Genomic DNA, 12,144 nt, shown 5'->3' on the forward strand with positions numbered 1-12,144 from the left:
GTAATTGTGGCCTCATATATTGAATTTGGCAACATTCCTTCTGTTTCTATTTTGTGTGTTTCTATTTTTATCAGCAATAGCTTTTCTTGTAGAATTCTGCACTAAAACTATCTGTCCCTGGCTTTTAATGACTCTTTTTATTTCATTAGAGGTTATCTATTTAAATTGCTCAATTGATCTTAATTAAACATTAATAAGTGATAGTATAGAAAAAATATTCATTTACTCATTTCATTCATTTATTCATTTCATATTTCCAATTTGATGGAGTATAGATTTTTAAAGTATGTGCTATGATTCTCTAGATTTCTTTACTGTCTGTTATTAAGACCGTATTTTTATTTATGATTTTGTTTATTTGGATATTCTTTCTCCACTACTTATTTAGTTTGGATATGGGTCTGTCAATCTTATTGATTTTCTCAAAAAATATCTCTCTGTTTAACCAACTCTTTGTATCTTTTTTGTTTTAGTTAGTTTCAGCCCTGAGTTTGATTATTTACTGCTGTCTGCTCCTTTGGGATGTAATTTCTTCTTTTCCTTGTAGAGATTTCAGATGTACTGTTAAGTTAGTATTATGAAATCTCTCTATATTTTTATATACGTACTCTTTATGCTATGACTTTACCTCTTAGGACTGCTTTCATTTTATTCCATAAGTTTGGATATGTGTATATTCATTTTAATTTAATTCTATAATGCATTTTTCTTCCTTCTTAATTTCTGTCTTGACATGTTTTTCATTCAGTAGAATTATCAGTTTTCATGACTTTATAAGCTTTCTGTTGTTTCTGTTTTTGTTCATATTTAGCTTTCATTGATGGAGCTCAGTTAAGATTCAAGGTCTTATTTCAATTTTCTTGTATTTGTTGAGATTTGATTTTTGTCTGAGTATGTATTCAATTTTGGAAAAAGTTCTATGAGATGCTGAGTGAAAGGCTGGAGAATCTTAGAATGAGGCCATTTAATAGAAATGTATGTATAATGTGTAACCTTTACTTAAGGAAGGCATAAGAAGTCTCTGTCACTAGCCAGGAAGGTGGACTGGTCAGTTCCAGAAACAGGATATAAGTTATCTAATTAGTCCTAGGAGCGATCAGCCATTAAGAAGATAGTGTTGACCAAACCACATTCCTCTAGACAATGAGTGTGCAGGATGGCTTCCTTGTGACCAGACTCAGCTAGGTAGTGGGTTCCTTTGGAATTTTCCATTGTTCCCTTGTTATGTTTCCCTGGTAACCCCTTCACCCCCCTAGTTTGTGTTTTTGTCCTTTAAATACCGCTTACTCCTCTTGCTCGTGGTCGAACCCCTCTGGCCTGCCAGGCTATGAGTTTGACCCCAGATCTGGAATAAACCTCGTGATTACAGCAAGTTCTGTCTCTCGTGAGTCATTGGGTGGTTGCGTCATCCCGAGACCTGAGTAAGGATCTCCTCAGTTCTGGGGGTCTTTCACTGAGAAGATGATATATTTACTTTGTGTTTGTGTGAAATAGTCTGTAAATATCTAGCAGGTCAATTTGGTTTATAATGTCAGTTAGCTCCAGCATTTTTGATTGGTTTTGTCTAGATAACTGTCTATTGGTGAGAATTGGATATTTATGTCTTCAACTATCATCAGTGTGTGAGGGTCAATATGTAATTTAACCTGTTATATATATCCAAAGTGTCTGTCCTTGCATTTGAGGAATAGATGTTAAGAATTGCAATGTCCTCTTAGTGGATTTTTAACTTTGGTGATTATTTTATTTCTTCTGAAATCTTTTTTTTTTGTCAGATATTAAAATGGCTGTATCAGTTTGGTTCTTAGGTCCATTTGCTTTTGTTATCTTCTCTAATCCTTTATGTTGAAGTAAGGGCTATCTTTGATATTGAGGTATGTTTCTTGAATACAGGAGAAGGATGGATATGTTTTTGCATCCATTCTGTCAGTCTGTATCTTTTTATTGGAGAATTGAGGCCATTGATATTGAGAAATATCAATGACCAATGATTGTTTATTCTTGTCACTTTTTTGTTGTTGTTGGTATTTATGTGTGTGTGTGTGTCTGTAGTTAACCTATTAATTTGATATTTTATTTCTAGCATGTTTCATAGGACTAGATTTATAGATAGATATTACTTACATCTGGTTTTATCTTGGAATGTCTTATTTTCTTCATCTATGGTGATTGAAAGTTTAGGTATAGCAGTCTCAGCTGGCATCTACAGTCTCTCAAAGCTTGAAACATATCTGCCTAAGAACTTGGTTCTCAGAGTCTACATTGAGAAGTCAGGTATATTTCTTTTTTAATTAATCAAGTTATTTATTTATGTTACATCCCAATCACAGCTTCCTCTCCCTCCTCTCCTCGAAGTCCCTTCACCTCACCTCCCTCCCCAACTACTTCTCCTTCATTTCTCATCAGAAATGAGGAGGCCACTCATGGATATCAAACAGCCTTGCCATATCAAGTTGCAGAAAGACTAGGCTCATCTTCTGCTGAGGCTAGACAGGCAACCTAGTTAAGAGTAAGGAATCCAAAGGCAGACAATGCAGTCAGAGACTGCCCCTACTCTTGCTTTAGATGTCTCACCTAAAGACCCAGCTGCAAAACTGTTACATTTGGGCAGAGGACCTAAGCCTAGGTCTGTCCTATGCATGTTCTCTGGTTGGCAATTCAGTCTCTATGAGCCCCTATGGACCAAGGTTGGTTGATTCTGTAGGTTTTCTTTTGCTGTCCTTGATCCATCTGGTTCCTTCTCCCTCTTCCACAGGATTCTCCATTTAATGTTTGGCTGTGGGTCTCTGAAAGTTTTCATCAGTTGCTAGGTGAAATCTCACTGATGACAGTTATGCTCTTGTCCTGACTGCTACTATAGCAGAATATCATTAATAGTGTCAGAACTGTTCTATAATGCCATGGGTTTCAAGTTGGGCCTGTCATTGGTTGGCCATTCCCTCAAATTCTGCTCTATCTTTTACCCCTACACATCTTATAAGCAAGACAAATTCTGCGTCTAAGGTTTTGTGGCAGCGCTGGTGTCCTTATTCCTCCATTGGAAGTCTTGCATGGTTGTAGGAGATGGATGGTTCTGGCTCCATATTCTTCATTGCTAGGTGTCTTAGCTAGGGTCACCCTCATATATACCTGGGAGTTTACATTTCTAGGTTTCTATCTTGGCCCAGAGATGTCCACCCCAAATCCAGTTGTCTCACTCCCATTGTCCCCCCCCCCCATCTCAACCCTCCTATTCTCATCCCCATCCTCTTCCCATGCAGTTCCCTTCATTTACCTATACCTAATGCCTAATCTAGTTCCCTTTTTCAATGAGATTCAAGCATTCCCTCTTGGGCCCTCCCTGTTACTTAGTTTCTTTTGGTCTGTGCATTATAGAATGTTTATTCTGTACTTTATGACTAATACCCACTTATAAGTAAGTACATACCATATTTGTCTTTCTTGCTGTGTTATCTTTCTCAGGATGATATTTTCTAGTTCCATCCATTTGCCTTCAAACTTCATAACATCATTGTTTTAGATGTCTGAGTAATACTCCATTGTGTAAGTATACCACATTTTCTTTATCCATTCTTCAGTTGAGGGACACTTAGATTGTTTTTAGTTTCTGGCTATTATGAATAAACTTACTATGGGCATAGAGGAACAAGTGTCCTTTTGGTACGTTTCTTGTATGCAACAAAATGATGGATCCTGTTTTCACATCTATTATGATAGTCTGTGTCTTTTTACTTGGTAATGAATCCATTGATATTGAGAGATATTAAAGACTAATGTTTGTTATTTCCAATGCTGATGTAGAGAAAGAGAGAGAAAGAGAGTTTTCCCCCAAATTTTTTAGTTTTGCTGGAGTGAAGTCATTAATTTCTTTTGTTTTCTTGAGTGTAGTTAACCTCCCAGGGTTGGAATTTTTTTTCTAGTATCTTCTGTAGGAATGTACTTGTGGATAGATATTGTTTACATTTGGTTTTGTCATAGAATATCTTGTTTTTTCTATTTGTGGCGATTGAAAGTTTTGTTGGGTATGATAGTCTGGGCTGACAATCTGTGATCTTTTAGAGATTGCAAGACATCTGCCCAGGCCATTGTGACTTTTAGAGTCTCTAATGAGAAGTCAGTGTAATTCTATTGGTTGGCCTTTATATGTAACTTGGCCCTTTCCTCCATGCAGCTTTTAATATTCTTTGTGTTTTATAGACTTTATGTTATTGCTATGTGGCTGGAGGATTTTTTTTTCTTTTTAGCCCAACCTATTTGGTGTTTGGAAAGTTTCTTGATTTTATATATAAGCATATCTTTCTTTAGGTTAGGGAAGTTTTCTTCTATGATTTTGTTGAAAATATTTTCTGGCCTTTAACCTGGAAATCTTCTCCTTCTATTCTTATTATTCTTAGATTTGATCTTTTCATTGTTTCCCAAATTCTCTTGATGTTTTTTATTAGACACTTTTTAGATTTAACACTTTTTTTCAAAATTTCTTCCATCATATTTTATATGCCTGAGATTTCTCTTCCATCTCTAGTACTTTGTTGGTGATGCTGGCATCTGTTGTTTCTGTTTTCTACTTAGGTTCTTCCATCTCCAGGATTCCCTAAGTTTGTGTTTTCTTTATTGCATCTATTTCCATTTTTAGGTCTTGGACAATTTTATTCATTTCCTTTATCTGTTTGATTGTATTTTTCTGTATTTATTTAAATTAATTTCTTTTTTAAAGACCTCCATTGTCTTCATAACATTGGATTTAAGGTCATTTTATTATGCTTCAACTGTGTTAGGATAGTGTACTGGCTGGTTTTGTGTGTCAACTTGACACAGGCTGGAGTTATCACAGAGAAGGGAGCTTCAGTTGGGGAAGTGCCTCCATGAGACCCAGCTGTGGGGCATTTTCTCAATTAGTGATCAAGGGGGTAGGACCCCTTGTGGGTGGTGCCATCCCTGGGCTGAAAGTCTTGGGTTCTATGAGAGAACAGGCTGAGCAAGCCAGGGGAAGCAAGCCAGTAAGTAACATCCCTCCATGGCGTCTGCATCAGCTCCTGCTTCCTGACCTGCTTGAGTTCCAGTCCTGACTTCCTTTGGTGATAACAGCAATGTGGAAGTAAGCTCAATAAACCCTTTCCTCCCTAACTCGCTTCTTGGTCATGATGTTTGTGCAGGAATAGAAATCCTGACTAACACAAATTGGTACCAGCATAGTGGGGTATTCCTGTGACAACCTGACCATGTTTTGGGGAGGACTGTGGAAGGACTTTGGAACTTTGAGCCATTGGTTGTTAAGAGCTCTATGGGATGTTGTGTAGGAGCTTGGAAGATCATGTTGAGAACAGTGCAGAGGATGGAGGCCTGGATTGTGAAATTTCAGAGGGAAGATTAAAAATTCTATCAGGGCTGTTGCTATTTTGATTGTGAAGATTCTGTGGTTTTGATTAGCTGGGGCTGAAGAATCAGCTGTGATTAACAAGATACCGAATTACTACAGTGAAAACTTTGCATTACTGGGACTATTGATGCTGGTTAGCTGGAGCTAAGAAATTAGAGGTGATTAAGAAGAGACCAGCATCACTGAGGTGACATCTTCTAGGAAGTGTTTTTTGAGAGCAAAGAGGCTGTGTTCCAGAGATAGCCAAGGTTGTACCTTGTGCTGCAGCAGGACTTGGTAATGTGTAAAAGTCACCCAGGTGGTACTGGTTTTGACATCATGAAGGGGTCATGAAGAGCAGCTGAGGCTCAGCACAGTGAGAGGCCATGGAAGGCCATTGGTGAAGGGGCTCTTTGCTGGGCTAACTGCCATGTCCCATGCCAGGCACCCAGCTCTCTCAGGGACTAGTTCAGCTCATCTCTACAGAGACCCTGCCATTTCCTCTGCTCCATCTGATATCTTGGGAGTTCCATAAATACAGTGTCTTTTTACCTTTCTAATTTCTTGCACATGCTGCTTTGAATCCTTCTGATGTGACCTGTGAAATGTTTCTTCATTTCTATAGGTTGCAACCCTTGTTTTTTGCTCCAATCACCGAAGGTCTGTGCATGATCACCATCCCAGGTCCTCTTTGGCCTAAATAAAATAAGTAAACTGTTAGCTTAGAAATGTTCCTATGAGACATCTTTATTTATTTATGTTTTTTTTTAACTCTGTCAGTTTGCAGGAGTGTATCTTCATCTGTGAAACAGATTTTAAGATCCTTTTATAGGAAGGGAATGTATCTCAGTTGGTGGAGTACATACTAATGGAGTTCTGGGTTCTGTCCCCAGGACTGCATAAAAACAGGCACTATGGAGCAAGCCTGAACCATCAATACCTGGGAAGTAGAGGCAAGGGTATCAGAAGTTCAAAGTCATTATCCATTATATGATGAGTGGATGTCCAGTCTGTGATACATGAGATTTTGTGTACAGAAAATTTAATTTAGCATCATGGCTGCTCTGATCACATCCAAAGATCTTCTAGGTCTGTGTGATCTGGCTAGAATATAGTCATGCACTTAGTACACCTTTAATCTCTCTAGCTGGAATTCTTTAGTATATACCTTTAATCTCAAACAATGACATCTAACTGAAGGGCAGAAAAAATATGAATCAGAGAAAGATTTGACAGAATGAATCAGAGATAGAATATGCACAACTCTCAGGAGAAAAGCTATTTAAGGCCATTCAGAGGCTGCCCCAACATACGATCTCTTCTATCTGCAGACAATCAGCCCTAGCACTATTGCTGATGCCAAGATGTGCTTGCAGACAGGAGCCTGGTGTGGCTGTCCTCTCAGAGGTTCTGCCAACACCTGACTAAGACAGATGGAGATGCTTGCAGCCAATCATTGGACTGAGCCTGGGCACCCCAATGGAAGTCAGGGGAAGGGCTGAAGGAGAGAAGAACAACAGTATCAACTAACTATACCCCTCAGAGCTCCCAGAAACGAAACCATCAACCAAAGAGTATACATGGGTCACTCAATGGCTCCTTATACATATATATCAGAGGACTGCCTTATTTGGCATCAGTGGGAGGGAAGATCCTTGGTCCTGTGGAGGCTTCATGCCCCAGAGAAGTGAAATGCTAGAGGGGTGAGGCAGAAGAGGGTAGGTGGCTGAACAAGTACCCTCTGAGAGCAAGGGGGAGGGGGAAAGGGTGGGAATTCATAGAGGTGAGACCAGAAAGGGGGATAACATTTGAAATATAAGCAAATAAAATGATTAATAAATTAAAAAAATGAAAAGCACAGGGAGAATGAATGAGTTCAGTCAGCTTGGTCAGTCAATTGAAGTCAGTGCAGTGATTGCAGGGCAAAGGAGTCGAGTTCATTAGTGAGTTCATGCAGTTCAGTGCTGGTCAGCCAAGCCTGTTGAAGCCAGGAAATAAGGAGCCAGAAGATTAGAACATATTGTAAGAGTTAGTTTGAGGCCAAACAAAGCAATTCAGTGAGTAGATGAGAGAAGCCAGATTGAATCAGTCAGCTTGGGTTGGAGTTAGAGTAGAACAGCTAAGTTGAGTCAGCTAGTCAGAGTTCAGAAAGAACTAGAAGAGGTGAGCTTATTCAGTAGCAACCCTCGAAGAAGGCAATTAATCAGGTGAATAAAAGTTAATTTTACAATCATGTTGCAAAGAAACAAAACAACATCCCTGCTTTTTTTGTTTTATTTTATTTCATTTAAATATGTATTTTAGTTTAGTGTATGAGTAGTAACTATCTACAGAATCTTCACAAAAAGTTTGTCTTAGTAGATACTCCTCCTCCCTCACTCCCACCCCAAGTTCCCCCTTCGTAAACTCTCTGCCCTTATTCCTTTCCCTCCTTCATATCATAGGTGTCCTTTATCCTCTACTCTCCTTATTTCTCAGAACCTATTTCTGCTCTCTCTTGGTCCCTTTCTAGTTTTTTAGGCCTTACTTACATTTATGCCCATATATATATATATATATATATATGGGCATATATATTTATATAGATTTATATATATATATATATATATATATTTAATATAGATGTGATTCGTGTCTTTCCAAGTTTGATTTGCCTCACTTAATATTATACTTTCCAGCTCCATCCATTTTTTCCTCTAAAATCTATAATTTCATTATCCCTTTATAGCTGAATACAGTTCCATTAGGTATATGCATCACATTTTCATTATGCATACATCTGTTGATGGGTAGCTAGGCTAGTTCTATTTCTTTTGCTATTGCACATACAATGTACAAGTGTCTGAATAATAGTGTGTGCAGTCATTTTGAGTAGGTGTCAAACAAGGGTATAGCTGGGTCATATTTGTTGAGACCTGCCTCAACCCCAGCATATACTTTATACAGAACATAGCAAGATATATGATCAGCATGATCTTGCTCTGAATCAAGTTATCTTTGTGTCAATGAAGGACAAAAATTAGTAATTTAGAGGATACTCTGTCTCTTTTCAGAGTTGTCTAGGAGCTGCATGATCTTAAAAGTATTCTCAGTTTGGTCACTGTTCTTCTGAGTATACAGATAGATACCAGTGATTGGAAATGACCCTTCAGTGCTCAACAGAAATGGAAATGTCTCTTACTCTTCTTCCTGCATAGGTAACAAGCACATTTTGTCAATAGTGCGAAAGACTGTTGGCTGAGTATATGTCAAACTTCCGTACTTGGGTTTTTGAGGCTCCAATGCTTAGTGTGAATGTTGTCGTACCAGGCAGGTTCTCTCCTGAGATTCTCTGAGTCTAGTGTCCATCTCTGAACAGGAGTCTTGGGAATGTTGTTGGTCAGTCATCTCTACTTCTGTGGCAGGTAATGGACTTTGTGATTGTCAGTAACATCAGATGGATGAGTCAGTTAAAGAAAGGAAAAGAGGGATCTTCTAGCAGTAAGGGAAAGAATGGAGAACAGGGGCATCAAATAGGCATCTGTCAGTGCAAACATTCTCATATTCATAAACTCAAGCATGCTAAATTTGCATAAAATATGTTCATCATGTCAAAACTGCACTCACTTGGGTGGGCAGAATAACTCTTACCTCCAGGCCTCCTGTCCACCTTCTATCTGTGATACACATATGGTAAAAGGAGAGAACTAACTTCCCTAAATTGTCCTCTGACCATCACATGCACATTGTATACACATTCAAATGCACACACACACACACACACACACACACACACACACACCGAAATAAAAATTTTTCAAAAGATGCCTGGGAGGAGCTAGAGGAAGAAAAGGGACAGGGTAAGCAATGTGATTCTATTTCAGTTGAAAACTTATTAAAAAAAGAAATGTACTTTATTAAGGGGCAAAATTGTGGAGTATTATATTATTCTAAGATATCTCCCACTGATGTAAAGATTCATGCTTAAGTTATGTATGTGGGTGACTGAAATTTCTCTCTTCCTGACTGGAGGTTTGTACATAAATCTGTAATGTGAACTGGAAGGCAGGAAAAAAGTCACTAGTCCTGTTTATAAGAACAGCATAGGAACATGGGAAATTGATCAGAGCCTTGTGTAGTCTTTGATTAGAGAGGGCACAGGGACTGAGAAGCTGATTAGCCAGAACATCATGAATCCTATCTCTTGACCTTTTTTTAATTGATATTTTTTCTTTACATGCCATACAATATCTCCTTTCCCAGTTTCCCCTCCGAAAAAAAGAAAAAAAAATAAAACAAAAACAAATACACTTTTGTCTATAAAGATCTAAAGACTTGGGGATGGAAAGATGGCTCAGCAGGTAAGAACACTGACTGCTTTTCTGAAGGTCCTGAGTTAAAATCCCCCACTTTCTTTTCTATTAGTTTCAGTGTATCTGGATTTATGTGGAGGTCCTTGATCCACTTGGACTTGAACTTTGTACAAGAAAATAGGGATAAGTTGATTTGCATTCTTCTACATGCTAACCACTATTTGAGACAGCACCATTTGTTGAAAATGCTGTCTTTTCCACTGAATGGTTTTAGCTCCTTTGTCAAAGATAAAGTGGCCATTGGTGTATGGGTTCATTTCTGGGTCTTCAATTCTATTCCATTGATCTACCTGCCTGTCACTGTACCAATACAATGCAGTTTTTATCACAATTGCTCTGTAGTACAGCTTAAGGTCTGGAATGGTGATTCCACCAGAGGTTCCTTTATTGTTGAGAATAGTTTTGGCTATCCTGGGTTTGTTACTCCAGATGAATTTGCAAATTGCTCTTTCTAAATCCATGAAGAATTCAGTTGGCATTTTGATGGGGATTGCATTGAATCAGTAGATTGCTTTCAGCAAGATGGACATTTTTACTATATTAATCCTGCCAATCCATGAGCAAGAGAGATCTTTCCATCTTCTGAGGTCTTCTTCAATTTCTTTGATCAGAGACTTAAAATTTTTGTCATACAAACTTTCACTTGCTTAGTTAGAGTCACACCGAGGTATTTTATATTATTTGTGACTATTGTGAAGGGTGTTGCTTCCCTATTTTCTTTCTCAGCCTGTTTATCCTTTGTGTAAAGGAAGGCCACTGATTTGCTTGAGTTAATTTTATATCCAGCTACTTTGCTGAAGTTGTTTTTCAGGTTTAGGAGCTCTCTGGTGGAATTTTTGGGGTTGCTTAAGTATACTATCATATCATCAACAAATAGTGATAATTTGACTTCTTCCTTTCCAATTCATATCCCTTTGATCTCCTTTTGTTGTCTAATTGCTCTGGCTAGGACTTCAAGTACAATATTGAATAGGTAAGGAGAGAATGGACAGTCTTGTCTAGTCCCTGATTTTAGTAGGATTGCTTCAAGTTTCTCTCCATTTAGTTTGATGTTGGCTACTGGTTTGCTGTATATTGCTTTTACTATGTTTAAGTATGGGCCTTGATTTCTTGATCTTTCCAAGACTTTTATCATGAAGGGATGTTGGATTTTGTCAAATGCTTTCTCAGCATCTAATGAGATGATCAAGTATTCTTTTCTTTGAGTTTGTTTATATAGTGAATTACATTGATAGATTTCCATATATTGAACCATCCCTATATCCCTGGGATGAAGCCTACTTGATCATGATGGATGATCATTTTGATGTGTTCTTTGATTTGGTTTGCAGGAATTTTATTGAGTATGTTTGCATCAATATCCATAAGGGAAATTGGTCTGAAATTTTCTTTCTTTGTTAGGTCTTTGTGTGGTTTAGGTATAAGAGTAATTGTGGCTTCATAGAATGAATCGGGTAGAGTACCTTCTGTTTCTATTTTGTGGAATAGTTTGAGGAGTATTGGGATTAGGTCTTTGAAGGTCTGACAAAATTCTGCACTAAATCTAATCTGGTCCTGGGCTGGGTTGTTGAGAGACTATTAATGACTGTTTCTATTTCATTAGCAGATATGTTGCTGTTTAGATCGTTGATCTTATCTTGATTTAACTTTGGTACCTGGTATCTGTCTAAAGAATTGTCCATTTCATCTAGGTTTTCCAGGTTTGTTGAGTATAGGCTTTTGTAGTAGGATCTCATGGTTTTTTGGATTTCCTCAGTGCCTGTTGTTATGTCTCTCTTTTCCTTTCTGATCTTGCTAATTAGGATAATATCTCTGTGCCCTCTACTTAGTCAGGCTAAGGGTTTATCTATTTTGTTGATTTTCTCAAAGAACCAGCTCCCAGTTTGGTTGATTCTTTGTATAGTTCTTTTTATTTCTATTTGGTTTATTTCAGCCCTGATTTTGATTATTTCCTGCCTTAGACTCCTCTTGGGTGAATTTACTTCTTTTTGTTGCAGAGCTTTCAGGTATGTTGTCAAACTTCTAGTGTATCTCTCTCTTAGTTTCTTTTTGGAGGCATTTAAAGCTATTAGTTTTCCTCTTAGGACTGCTTTCATTGTGTTCCATAACATTGGGTATGTTGTGTGGACTCCCTCCCCAAAGCCTGGACAGTAAACAACTACCACTTTGGCCCCAGCACAGCATCTGCCTGCCTGTTGAGTGAAACCTGGCTCTGGTTACATTCAGAAGCTCCACCCCAACAGAGTAAGAAGGAAGTCACTGATTAGACTGTTACACTGGTATTTTGGGGGAAGGGTTTTTGCCCCAGGTATTTTACCTGTTGGGGGAACAAAGGAGACAGATTAAAATTCAAGATGACTATTATGAATATACAATGGAGTACTACTCAGCTATTAAAAACAATAAATTTATGAAATTCTTAGGGAAATGGATGGA

At 38.0% G+C, this 12,144-nt stretch overlaps 1 long non-coding RNA gene across 1 annotated transcript in view; it reads left to right on the forward strand.

Moving 5' to 3' along the window:
* LOC116098826 overlaps positions 1 to 12,144 on the forward strand; it is a 73,995-nt gene that overhangs the window by 51,201 nt on the left and 10,650 nt on the right. The window lies entirely within an intron of this gene.

Source organism: Mastomys coucha, unplaced genomic scaffold (assembly GCF_008632895.1).
Source record: "Mastomys coucha isolate ucsf_1 unplaced genomic scaffold, UCSF_Mcou_1 pScaffold20, whole genome shotgun sequence".
Classification (NCBI taxonomy): Eukaryota; Metazoa; Chordata; class Mammalia; order Rodentia; family Muridae; genus Mastomys; species Mastomys coucha.